The sequence below is a fragment of the Tasmannia lanceolata genome, unplaced genomic scaffold (genome assembly GCF_043159265.1).
Source record: "Tasmannia lanceolata isolate RefF3 unplaced genomic scaffold, GAP_Taslan_0.1 ptg000002l, whole genome shotgun sequence".
Taxonomy (NCBI): Eukaryota; Viridiplantae; Streptophyta; class Magnoliopsida; order Canellales; family Winteraceae; genus Tasmannia; species Tasmannia lanceolata.
The window spans coordinates 16,384,844-16,394,840 of NW_027518679.1; the positions used below are offsets into that span (position 1 = coordinate 16,384,844).

General features: G+C 40.3%; 1 pseudogene across 1 annotated transcript; it reads left to right on the forward strand.

Annotated features, from left to right (window-relative positions):
- Positions 1 to 896: 896 nt before the first annotated feature.
- On the forward strand, positions 897 to 8,860 carry LOC143879600 (uncharacterized; annotated as a pseudogene). Its single transcript, XR_013251332.1, has 6 exons — positions 897 to 1,134; positions 1,238 to 1,927; positions 4,019 to 4,485; positions 4,888 to 5,265; positions 5,359 to 5,426; positions 8,404 to 8,860. The product of XR_013251332.1 is annotated as an uncharacterized LOC143879600 (transcript).
- Positions 8,861 to 9,997: the final 1,137 nt, after the last annotated feature.

Here is a 9,997-nt window from a genome sequence, read left to right on the forward strand (position 1 = left end):
AGCTTGATATTCTCTAGGGGCATTTCGGATTTGATTCCGGTTGTGCATAATGCCATCAAATATTAGTAGGTTTTTCATACTAGGCTTCATTGTATCTTGGAGGATGTTTGTGGAACCCCTTTGCACAATACTGGTAGGGGCCAATTTTTTCAAGGAAAGTGAGATCACAACTTGAAGCAAACCAATTTCAATTTTTTCCACCAACATTTCTCCAACAGTTTATACCTAATGGGCCACATATTAGATATGTAAACTAGACACGTGTGGGCCTTATATGTAGTTTATAGTGGGTTTAGTAAACTTTTCAGCAACTTTTCAGCCAACAGAACACGAGAATTGTTTATCTAGCAAATTTTTAGCCAACAAAACACCCAAATTTGTAATTTTAGTAATTTTTCAGCCAACAAAACACCCATATTTGTATTTCCGATTCCTTTTCATTTAACATGTCATTTTTCTTTACTTTCCCATGCCCAACTAACAACTGAACAAAATAGAAAGATCTGCAAAAAAGAAAACTTTTTTTTGCTCACGTCCAAAGAAAAAGGGAAATTAAAAACGTGCGTATTTTATTTCCCTATGCTTCCATATAAAAGGCAATCCATGGAAAAGCCCACCAGACACAGCAGACAAAACCCCGTTTTAAGGAAACCAAATTCTCAACCATTAAAGCAAAACGGAAGCATTTCCGTAGAGACTAATTATAAATTCGCACCTCCTATAGGATAATTCGCACCCTTATAACGTGATTTGCATTACAAAGCGTTAAAGTCTACAGTGCGAATTATCCGACAGAGGGAGCGAAATTATCACGATCCTTCCGTAAATTGAAGTTCTTTGGTTATCCGTTTACGCGGGCAGATACGAAAGGTCTAATCTTCTGTCCCTCACACAACGCCAAAAACCCTAAACACACCTCTGTCCCCGAGGGCATTTCCGGAAAATAGAAAATTTGTCCCCCCTCTCTCTAGCACACAAACCCCTCTCAAACCCTAAACCCACCACCGTCTCCGCTTCCCTTGCCACACTTTCTCTCAAACCCTAAAACCCCATTAAATTTAAACTCCAACACCACATCAGATATATACAAAAATTATCTGTTAGATTTTTTTCCCCCAGATTGAAAAATCCTCGGTAAGATTTTCTCTCTCTCTCTCTCTCTCTCTCTCTCTCTCTCTCTCTCTCTCTTAATATATTCATACTTAAATCTGTCCTTTCTCTGTTGAATCTTTGATAGAGAAATGTGGGTGCTTGGTTAGGCTAAACAGGCCTGAATTGCTCAGTGATGCAAAAACTGTGGCGGCGAAGCCCTGGTCCTATTCTTTGTACTTCATCCAACCCTTGGATTAATAACAAAACCTCTTCCACCCAATTCTTCCCCACCCAAATGCCCTTTCTCCAACTCAACCTCGATTTATACCGCCACCCCCTCCCTCCTCCTCTGCCTTCAACCACAACACCCATTACAGCGGCCTCCCTCACCACATTTCCAAGAAAAACCAGCTCTTTCCATTGCTCGCTCGACAACGGACCCAAGAGAGCTTGGGTGGTTTTCAAAGAAGGTGGTTTGGGACATTCCTTTCGCTCCGCGTGGTTTCACAGACGTTCGGAAAGGGATTCGTGGGTGGCTGAGGATTTGAGGGATTTAGATAAGGGGGATTGTGGTGGTTTGAGTGGAAAGGGGGAAGGGAATTTGGAGGGAGAGGATGGGCCGAGGAGGGCGTTGTTGGGGGGCGTTTGTGATGGGAGACAAGAGTTTGGTAGAGAGAGGAAGCAGAAGGGTTCGGGCGGTGGTGTTGCCACTGTTACTTCGCAGGGGAAACCGGACCTACTTACGATTCCAGGTGTCGGGCCAAGGAATTTGAGGAAATTGGTGGATAAGGGTATTGGGGGAGTCGCGGAGCTCAAACTATTGTACAAAGACAAGGTAACTATCTCTTCCTTTTAGTTTGTTTATGTTTGTCCCTCATGTGCACAGGGAAAGACTTGATAGCTAGGACCATAACAGAGAACATGACCTTGGATAGGGTAGAATGGAAGGAAATGATTCACGTAGACGAAACCAACTAGAGCCAGGATTAGAGCTGGGTAGATTCCTTTCTATCTTCTTCATGAAATTTTTCTAAGGGATTAATTTAGCCGACCCCAACTAGTTTGGGGACAAAGGCTTTGTTGAGTTGAGTTGAGTTGAGTTGAGCCCCTCGTTTGCACAGGCTTTTATAAGTATAATCGTGGCCGTGGCATAATCAAAGTTGTTTGTCATAGAAAACTGAGAAATACCTTCTCAACTAAGGATCAAACAAGATTTGCATCAAGCAACAAGAAGATGCGAGAAACAGAAGACAAGATTTTACATAGTTAGGCTAGTGTCCCTACTTTCACAGGAGAAAAGTTTCACTCTTTCTGTTTTATTGTTACAAAACTCTCCTTTTCTGCCAATAAATCACAAAGAAAACCTTGCAAACCATAACCCTAATATGTGGCTTAAATATCTATTCCACTAAATCGAAAAATTACCAAAATACCCTTTTCCGAAAATTCTGCGTGTGTCCCGGACATTAGTCTGTGACAGACCTGTATAATGTCAGAATACAAGACTTCCACACAACATCTGTGGGGTCTTCCTTAAATTTCCACAGGGCAGTGGCTGAATTTGTGGAGGTATTTGGCATTTATTGTGTCTGTTGTTTGTCATTTTCATCTACAAAGTAAAATTTTCGCCTTGGACAGTGTAGGTGAAACAATGAGACAATTGATCATTCTAGGTAGATATTTGATGAAGAGATCATGTCTCTAAAAGTTCATAATGAAAAAATCATATCCCTAGAAGCATTCTTTAAGATTTTATTTATCATTCAAAAAGAAGAAGAAGAAGCGTTCTTTAAGAACACTCTGAACACTAGGTGATGCTCTCAAAACTATGGTAAGATGTAAGAACCTTGTTTCTTTATTACCGATAGGCAAAAGAGGAACTGAAAACAAAACACTCAAAGAGTAAGGAAAGCCCCCAAAATTGTGGTGCAAACCTAATTTCTTTTTACTGATTCGAAAATGAGGGATAAAGGAAGGCAAAGCCCCCAAAATTATTTTACAAATCTAGTTCTTTATTGCTGATTGAGAAATGAGGGACTGAAAAGTGGACACCCAAAATGTAAGCAAATGAGGTACCGTAAATGGAACAAAAAAATAGAGCTCCCAAGACTATGATAAAGGCCTAATTTTAATTTTGTATTACTGATCACCAGATGAGGGATTGGAAACTGCTTTGTTACTTCCTGGCAAATGAGGAACTGGAAACCACAATTCAACAGAGAAAGTGAAAGGCTAGAAGCACACTTTTGGGCATGGCTATCCAAGGTTCCTAGTCTTTGTTTGTTTTGATTCCTCCAAAACTATAGCATGGGCTACCAACAATAGTTCCGGCCCATGGCGGTTGGCGAACAAAATCGATGAGATCAGGGATCTTATCTCCCTTATTCGTCCGACTATGCAGCACAGTCATCGCACGGCAAACGATCGGGGTGACACCCTTGCGCGGGAGGGAGTGGACCGGGAATCAGTTATGAGAATTTGGATCCGTATTGTAACTGGCCTTGTGCGAGGTCTTTGATGTATACGGGGGACAACTGTCCCCTTGTACTGTTTTCCACTTTTGGCTTTATTAATAAATTGTCACCTTTTCTCAAAAAAGACTTAAAGAGTATAGTTCACCAAGTCTTTCTTTTATAATACTAGTAGAGTATAGTTCACCAAGTCTTTCTTTTATAATACTAATCTTCTGCCTTTTCTGATTTTGCAGACCTTATTTCATGTTTCATCTATTACCACCAGTTGTTTAGTTTGGATTAGAAATATACGATGAAGTCTATTTTGTGTAAGGTTCCAATAACGGTTCCAATAAAGGTTCTCATACCCATGGGGGCTGACAGTTACCTTAATACACATGGGGGCTATCTGAAGATTTAATCTGTTGGTTGTAATGCTTCTCTAATAAGGTTTTCCTCTATGTTCTTTGCAGTTTTTTGGAGATTCTAGTCTGAAGATGGTTGAATTTTTACAGATTTCAGTGGGAATCATTCACAGAAACCATGCCGAGAGTATAACTTCATTCATAAAGGAGAGTGTCGATCAAGAGTTAAAAGAGGAGCACAGCAACTCTGATATAAAGCCTATCCAGAAGAAAGGCTAACATTCTGTGTAGAGGGAAATATCAGTGTTGGCAAGACTACTTTCCTTCAGAGAATAGCCAACGAAACGCTTGAATTACGTGATCTTGTAGAGATTGTTCCAGAGCCTATTTCCAAGTGGCAGGATGTTGGACCTGATCACTTCAACATATTGGATGCTTTCTATGCTCAGCCACAGAGGTATGCCTATACTTTCCAAAACTACGTGTTTGTAACGAGGGTCATGCAGGAAAGAGAATCTGCTGGTGGAATTAAACCCCTTAGACTGATGGAAAGAAGTGTTTTCAGTGATAGAATGGTAAGTATTAAGCTCTTGGTTATCTTTTTCAGCTTTAAATTTAAATTGCAAGTTCTCTGGCATTATCTTCTTATGAGGCATGATAGAATGAAGGGCACCCTTGCAAAAATCAGCTTCAAGGGTGCCCCTATTGGTTGATTTCAGCAAAGTCAAAGCGGTTTCCACTTTTTTTCTGCGCCACCCATGGCCATCATAAATGCACTTTGCTTAAATCAACCGATAGAGGCGCCCTTGAAGCTGGTTTTAGCTGGTTTTTGCAAGGGCGCCCTTCATTCTACCATTCCTTTCTTCTTATTGGCATCACTATTTTTTGTTTGGATTAACCATCCATTCAATTCACTAGAAAAATATATCCAATTCTATAGGTCTAGAAGCTGACTTGTTACATGTTACATAAATTAGGTCTTTGTGCGAGCAGTTCATGAAGCAAATTGGATGAATGAGATGGAGATTAGCATATATGATTCATGGTTTGACCCAGTTGTTTCATCCCTACCTGGGCTTATCCCTGATGGGTTCATATATCTCAGAGCTAGCCCTGATACCTGCCACAAGCGATTGAAGCTCCGTAGAAGAGAAGAAGAGGGTGCTGTAACCCTGGATTATTTGCGTAGCTTACATGAAAAACACGAGAGCTGGTTATTCCCCTTCCAAAGTGGAAATCATGGGGTATTATCTGTCAGTCAGTTGCCACTCCATATGGATAGCTCTTTACATCTTGATATAAAGGGCCGTGTCTTCTATTTGCAAGGCGATCATATGCATTCAAGTATTCAAAAGGTTAGCTTTCTGTAGAGATCATTTTGCGAAAATTTTGTTCACCCTGTTCTGACCCCATAATTTCATGCCAGGGTTGTGTTTACTCGTGACTAGATTCCTGCTTTGGTTCTTGACTGCGAGCCTAACATTGATTTCAGCAAAGATGTTGACGCGAAACGCAAGTAAGAATGCAATGATCTCTTCTAGAAATCTTTCTCATCTATTTACTTGACTTGTTGACGATCGAATTTGCTACTTCATGAACATGTTTGCGACTAACTATTATAGTTCCCTTTTTTCCAACACAAATATTTGAGTGCCATTACTTATGTGCTGATATTTCTGCATTGTGTAAGGTCGTTTCTTTTGTTTTGCACTACTGTCTATATTTGCAATGTTATATTACACAATTGCTTCTGTTGACTGTAATGTCTTAATCCTGTATTTTCTTGCCTTTCAATTAAGAAAAATCATCAAAAACAATTGTGGCTTAGTCTTTTTCTTTTTAATGCCCATATGAATTGTAACCTTATACCATAGCCATGTTAGTTCAATATTTGGGGTGCTTTTCTATGTCTCATGTATATACACACGCGCACACATGTCTGTATGTATTTGTGTATATATGTATATTTTATATTATAGTTTCCAGTTTCTTAGTTATCGTTTCTTGGATATTCCATGATTTTAGAAAAATCCTGTTAATTAAAAAGTTGTGATGAGATATCGCTAAAAAAAAAAGTGTTTTGATGAGATGCCTCCAAAATGCCTCACCCTAATTAAAGGCCTCTTCAATTGGGGAAAATAGATTATTCTTTACTAACCCCAATTGCAGTATTGATTTTTACACCACTTTGAATGATTACACTAAATACTTTATAGTTAATGTACTAGAATTATGTAATGATGAGACTACTATTTCTTTGAATATGTGTTGTTGTGGACTTAATGAGCAACAACATGCTCATCCTGAATAAATACATACTCTTGATGTAGCCTTATTGTTTTAACTGACAATGTCATCACATGAGGAAACAGGTGGGTCAAACAGACAACAATGGTGTTGACATCCTTGGTTTGGCTTTATACATGTTAATGGTAAAGGAATACAAATATTGTTGACAGAAAGACCCTATAAAAGGATAAGTTGTGACACAATATAAAGGCATGCAATGACTTAAATACTGCTGGTTTCTTCTTCTATAAGGAATCTTCTCTCTAAAGGTGCCACCAAAAATTTGGTCAATGGATTTGGATATCAACATTTAAAATGTGTAGTTGACTATTTTTATGAAAATTTATTAAGAAAAGAAGCAAAGAAAAGCGGAAGAAGAATTAGAGAAGAGGCGAAAGAATTTGTTAAACTACCAACTCAACTCAACTAAGCCTTTGTCCCAAACTAGGTGGAGTCGGCAAGAATTTGTTAAACTACTGATTTATGGAAAATAATACATTAAAAATTTGAAAAGAGGTAAGAATTTTCTTTTTATGAAAAATATGTGAAACTTCCCACATCATACTATTGCCTCCTCTGTCCTCACTACGAAAAAAATGAATATCCCTTATTAATTGGAACAGAACTCTGAAATCATTCAGTCAGTTACTTAGGACAGTGTGAGTAGAGAATATGCAAGCAACTGGAATAAGAGTGTAATAATAAATGACCTGCCAGGCTACTAAAGCTTTTTCTCTCTCAACAGTTCTATTTTAATCTTGATTTTGTATTCCCACTTGGATACTGTGGTCTCTTCACCAGAAAGAAAATTATACGAGCACTAAATGGAAACACAAACTTGTTCCTAAAACATTTGATTGTTCGGACTTCAGACTCCCTCGATTGTCTGGAGACTTTGGCACTTTTACATGTCCATTGGCATGCTGTGGCTAAATTCAAATGGTGACATTTTTCTCCAAAATTTGTGTCACTTTGTCCTCTTTGACTTTTGCCCTATTGCTTGACTTTGGCTTTCTTTCTAGGTAAGTCTGGTTGTTTGCTCTGTCAGCTTATAGAACCCCTATACAAGGCACTAACAGGGCTTCTGCTGGTTGCCCAAATTTATTAGCTTGCCTTTCTGGAGATATCGTGCTTTGTGGCTTCTCTCATCTTGTTCTTGGGTCTCTCTCTTAACCTTCCATTGCATCTAGCTAATGAGGAGACCCCCAGGCCACTTTGGACGCCATACATACTCAAGAGCTACATTCTTGCTTGTTTGTATTTCCATTGCGATTAGCATTGGTGTTTTATGCTTTTGGTCTGTTGATTTGGAGCTCACACGGCTTGTTACTTGTTTTGAACCTATTGTTGTGCATCTAATGATATTACTGGTATGATATGGATTCCCTATGATGTCTTCAAGCAGTTACTGAAACACAATTTGGTGTGGCTCAAATTCATTCGACATGTTTCTAAAGAAAAATATAAAGTTCAAATGAATTGGTCTTTGGGTGCATGCACTGATTGTTCATAGAAGGCCAATAAGCATGGATACTAGGTTTTCAGACTATCAAGGCATCAGAGCTTGGTTGGTTGGCATGAACAGGCCCTTATTTGGTATGTTAGTGATAATATTATTTGGTGACCATATGAGAAGTAGAAAGATGCTCCATTTCTTCCGATTACAGGGATATAGTATTCTATTGCTCTTGTCCAATTGAATAGTTGTTGGGGTCAAGCCTTGTGCCTTGGGTTCTGAGAAGCAGTTTGATACAACCTTTTCGCGTCCAGTCAGGCATTATTATGTGATCATTTAATAAGAAGCTCATTAATGATATTAAAAAAATGATCATTTAAAGGGGTGCGACTCCCAAACATTTGTCATATATAACTTTCAAAAAAAAACAATGAAATTCAAACAAATACACGTTATAACAAGTAGCGGTTTTGCCATTCAAAAAAAAAAAAAAAAAACAAGTGGCGGTTTCTGCTAACCCCAACTAATTTGGGACAAAGGCTTAGTTGAGTTGAGAGTTGGTGGTTTCGATTTTAAACTTGAGAGTTGGGTTGCTAACTTGCTAGGCATTTTTATGTAGTGATGGTGACTATCTGGACTTTAGTCTTTAAATTGAGAGCTTTGCTAGGTTTTGAATCACTCGGTGTAACTTTTATGATATATTTAACAAAGCCCATTTGAAGTAATGCATTATGATTGCTTTTGTGAGGTATGCTCGTCAAGTTGCGGAGTTTTTTGAATTTGTGAAGAAAAAGAACGAGGTTCCGTCTCCAAATGCTGCAAATGGAGAAAAAGGCTCAAGCAAACAGATAGTGCCCCATAAAAGTGGACTTTGGATTCCGGAAGGGAATCATTTCCCAGAGTCAGCACTTAAATCTCTGGATTTTAGATGAGCTATGTCGTTCCTCTCCAGTTAGCTGCCAATTTTTCAGGTGACATGTTATGGTGAAGAGAGTAAGATTCTTGTAATATCCCACCCCATCAGAAGTTTCTTTTCTAGGTTTGGTTGTTGGACTGTGTGCCTGTAAAATGTTTCCAGTTCATTTAGAGCAATTTTGGCTTTCAGTAGGAAACAGGTATTGGACAAGGTTTTCACATTCTTGGTCTCTGCAACTATCTCACTAATGTATGTACTATGTTTTAATTATATTTATCATTGGATGTCATGCTTATTTCTGGTTGAGGTGGTCTCTCCGGATGGGTACTGTTGGAGTTTTGGGTCATTAGCTGAAGGCCTTTGCCTTGCGAATTGATCATCTTGCAGCGTGCCAATGAGTTGTTTGGGCATTGTGGCTTTGTTCTTTGTGTGTAATGTCACGAGTCTATCACACATAACCAAGAATTTGAATTTTCTCTTGTTGTTGACATATGAGCTAGATCACCTGTAATCTGTGCATACTAAGAGCATTTGCAAATCCACTTCTATTTGATTGCCATTGGATGGGCCATGATGGGGTCCGGACTCAGCACTGAGGGAATCCGGACTCAGCACTGAGGGGTCCGAACTCAGCATCCAATTAGCTACTGGCACGTGGCCCTCACAAGGACCGTTGGAAGGCCAACACCTGTCTCCACTAGGTGTGGCATCTGGACCAATCAGGGACCTCCACCTGCCCTTCTTAGGTATGAGACCTGGTCCATACAGAGCCCACCACCTGTCTTGGACAGGTGGCTCAGAATTACCACCTGTCCTAGACAGGTGGCTCAGAATCACTATAAATAGCCTTCACTTGTACTAAGGTGAGGGTCCTGAAAATCTGAGAACCAAAACTCTAAGCTTTTGCTCTGACATTGCTCTGCACTCCTGCTCATACTGACTTGAGTGTCGAAGCGCCCATCCGGAGTATCACTCCGGGTTGGTCCTCTGACCCTTTTCTTTCTTGTCTGTACCCTTGTGCAGCGCAGGACTCAACCAGCCCCTCAGTCGTGGCTTGTTAGCTCGGACCACCCAGCCCTACCATAACCTGTTACCGATTTTAGGCCTAACAGATTTGGCGCCATCCGTGGGACCACGCAACAAAAAGCTGTTCGGAATCTCACTCAGATAAAAATGGTAGGACAGACCGGCAAGCGAGCACCTCCGACTTCTCGGGCTACTCGGGCTACGGCCCCCCGTGAAGGACGAAGTGAGCGGCTGGCCTCGCAGGTAGAGGTCGGGGCGGCCGTGGAGCGGACTTCGCCCCACTCGGACCGTTCAGACCCTACCCCGACCCCAAGGGAGATGCGGGCCCTCTTTCAAGAAATGACTGCTGTAGTTGCGCAGTTCAGGAATGCGGCCCCCGCACTCCAACAACACCCGGTCG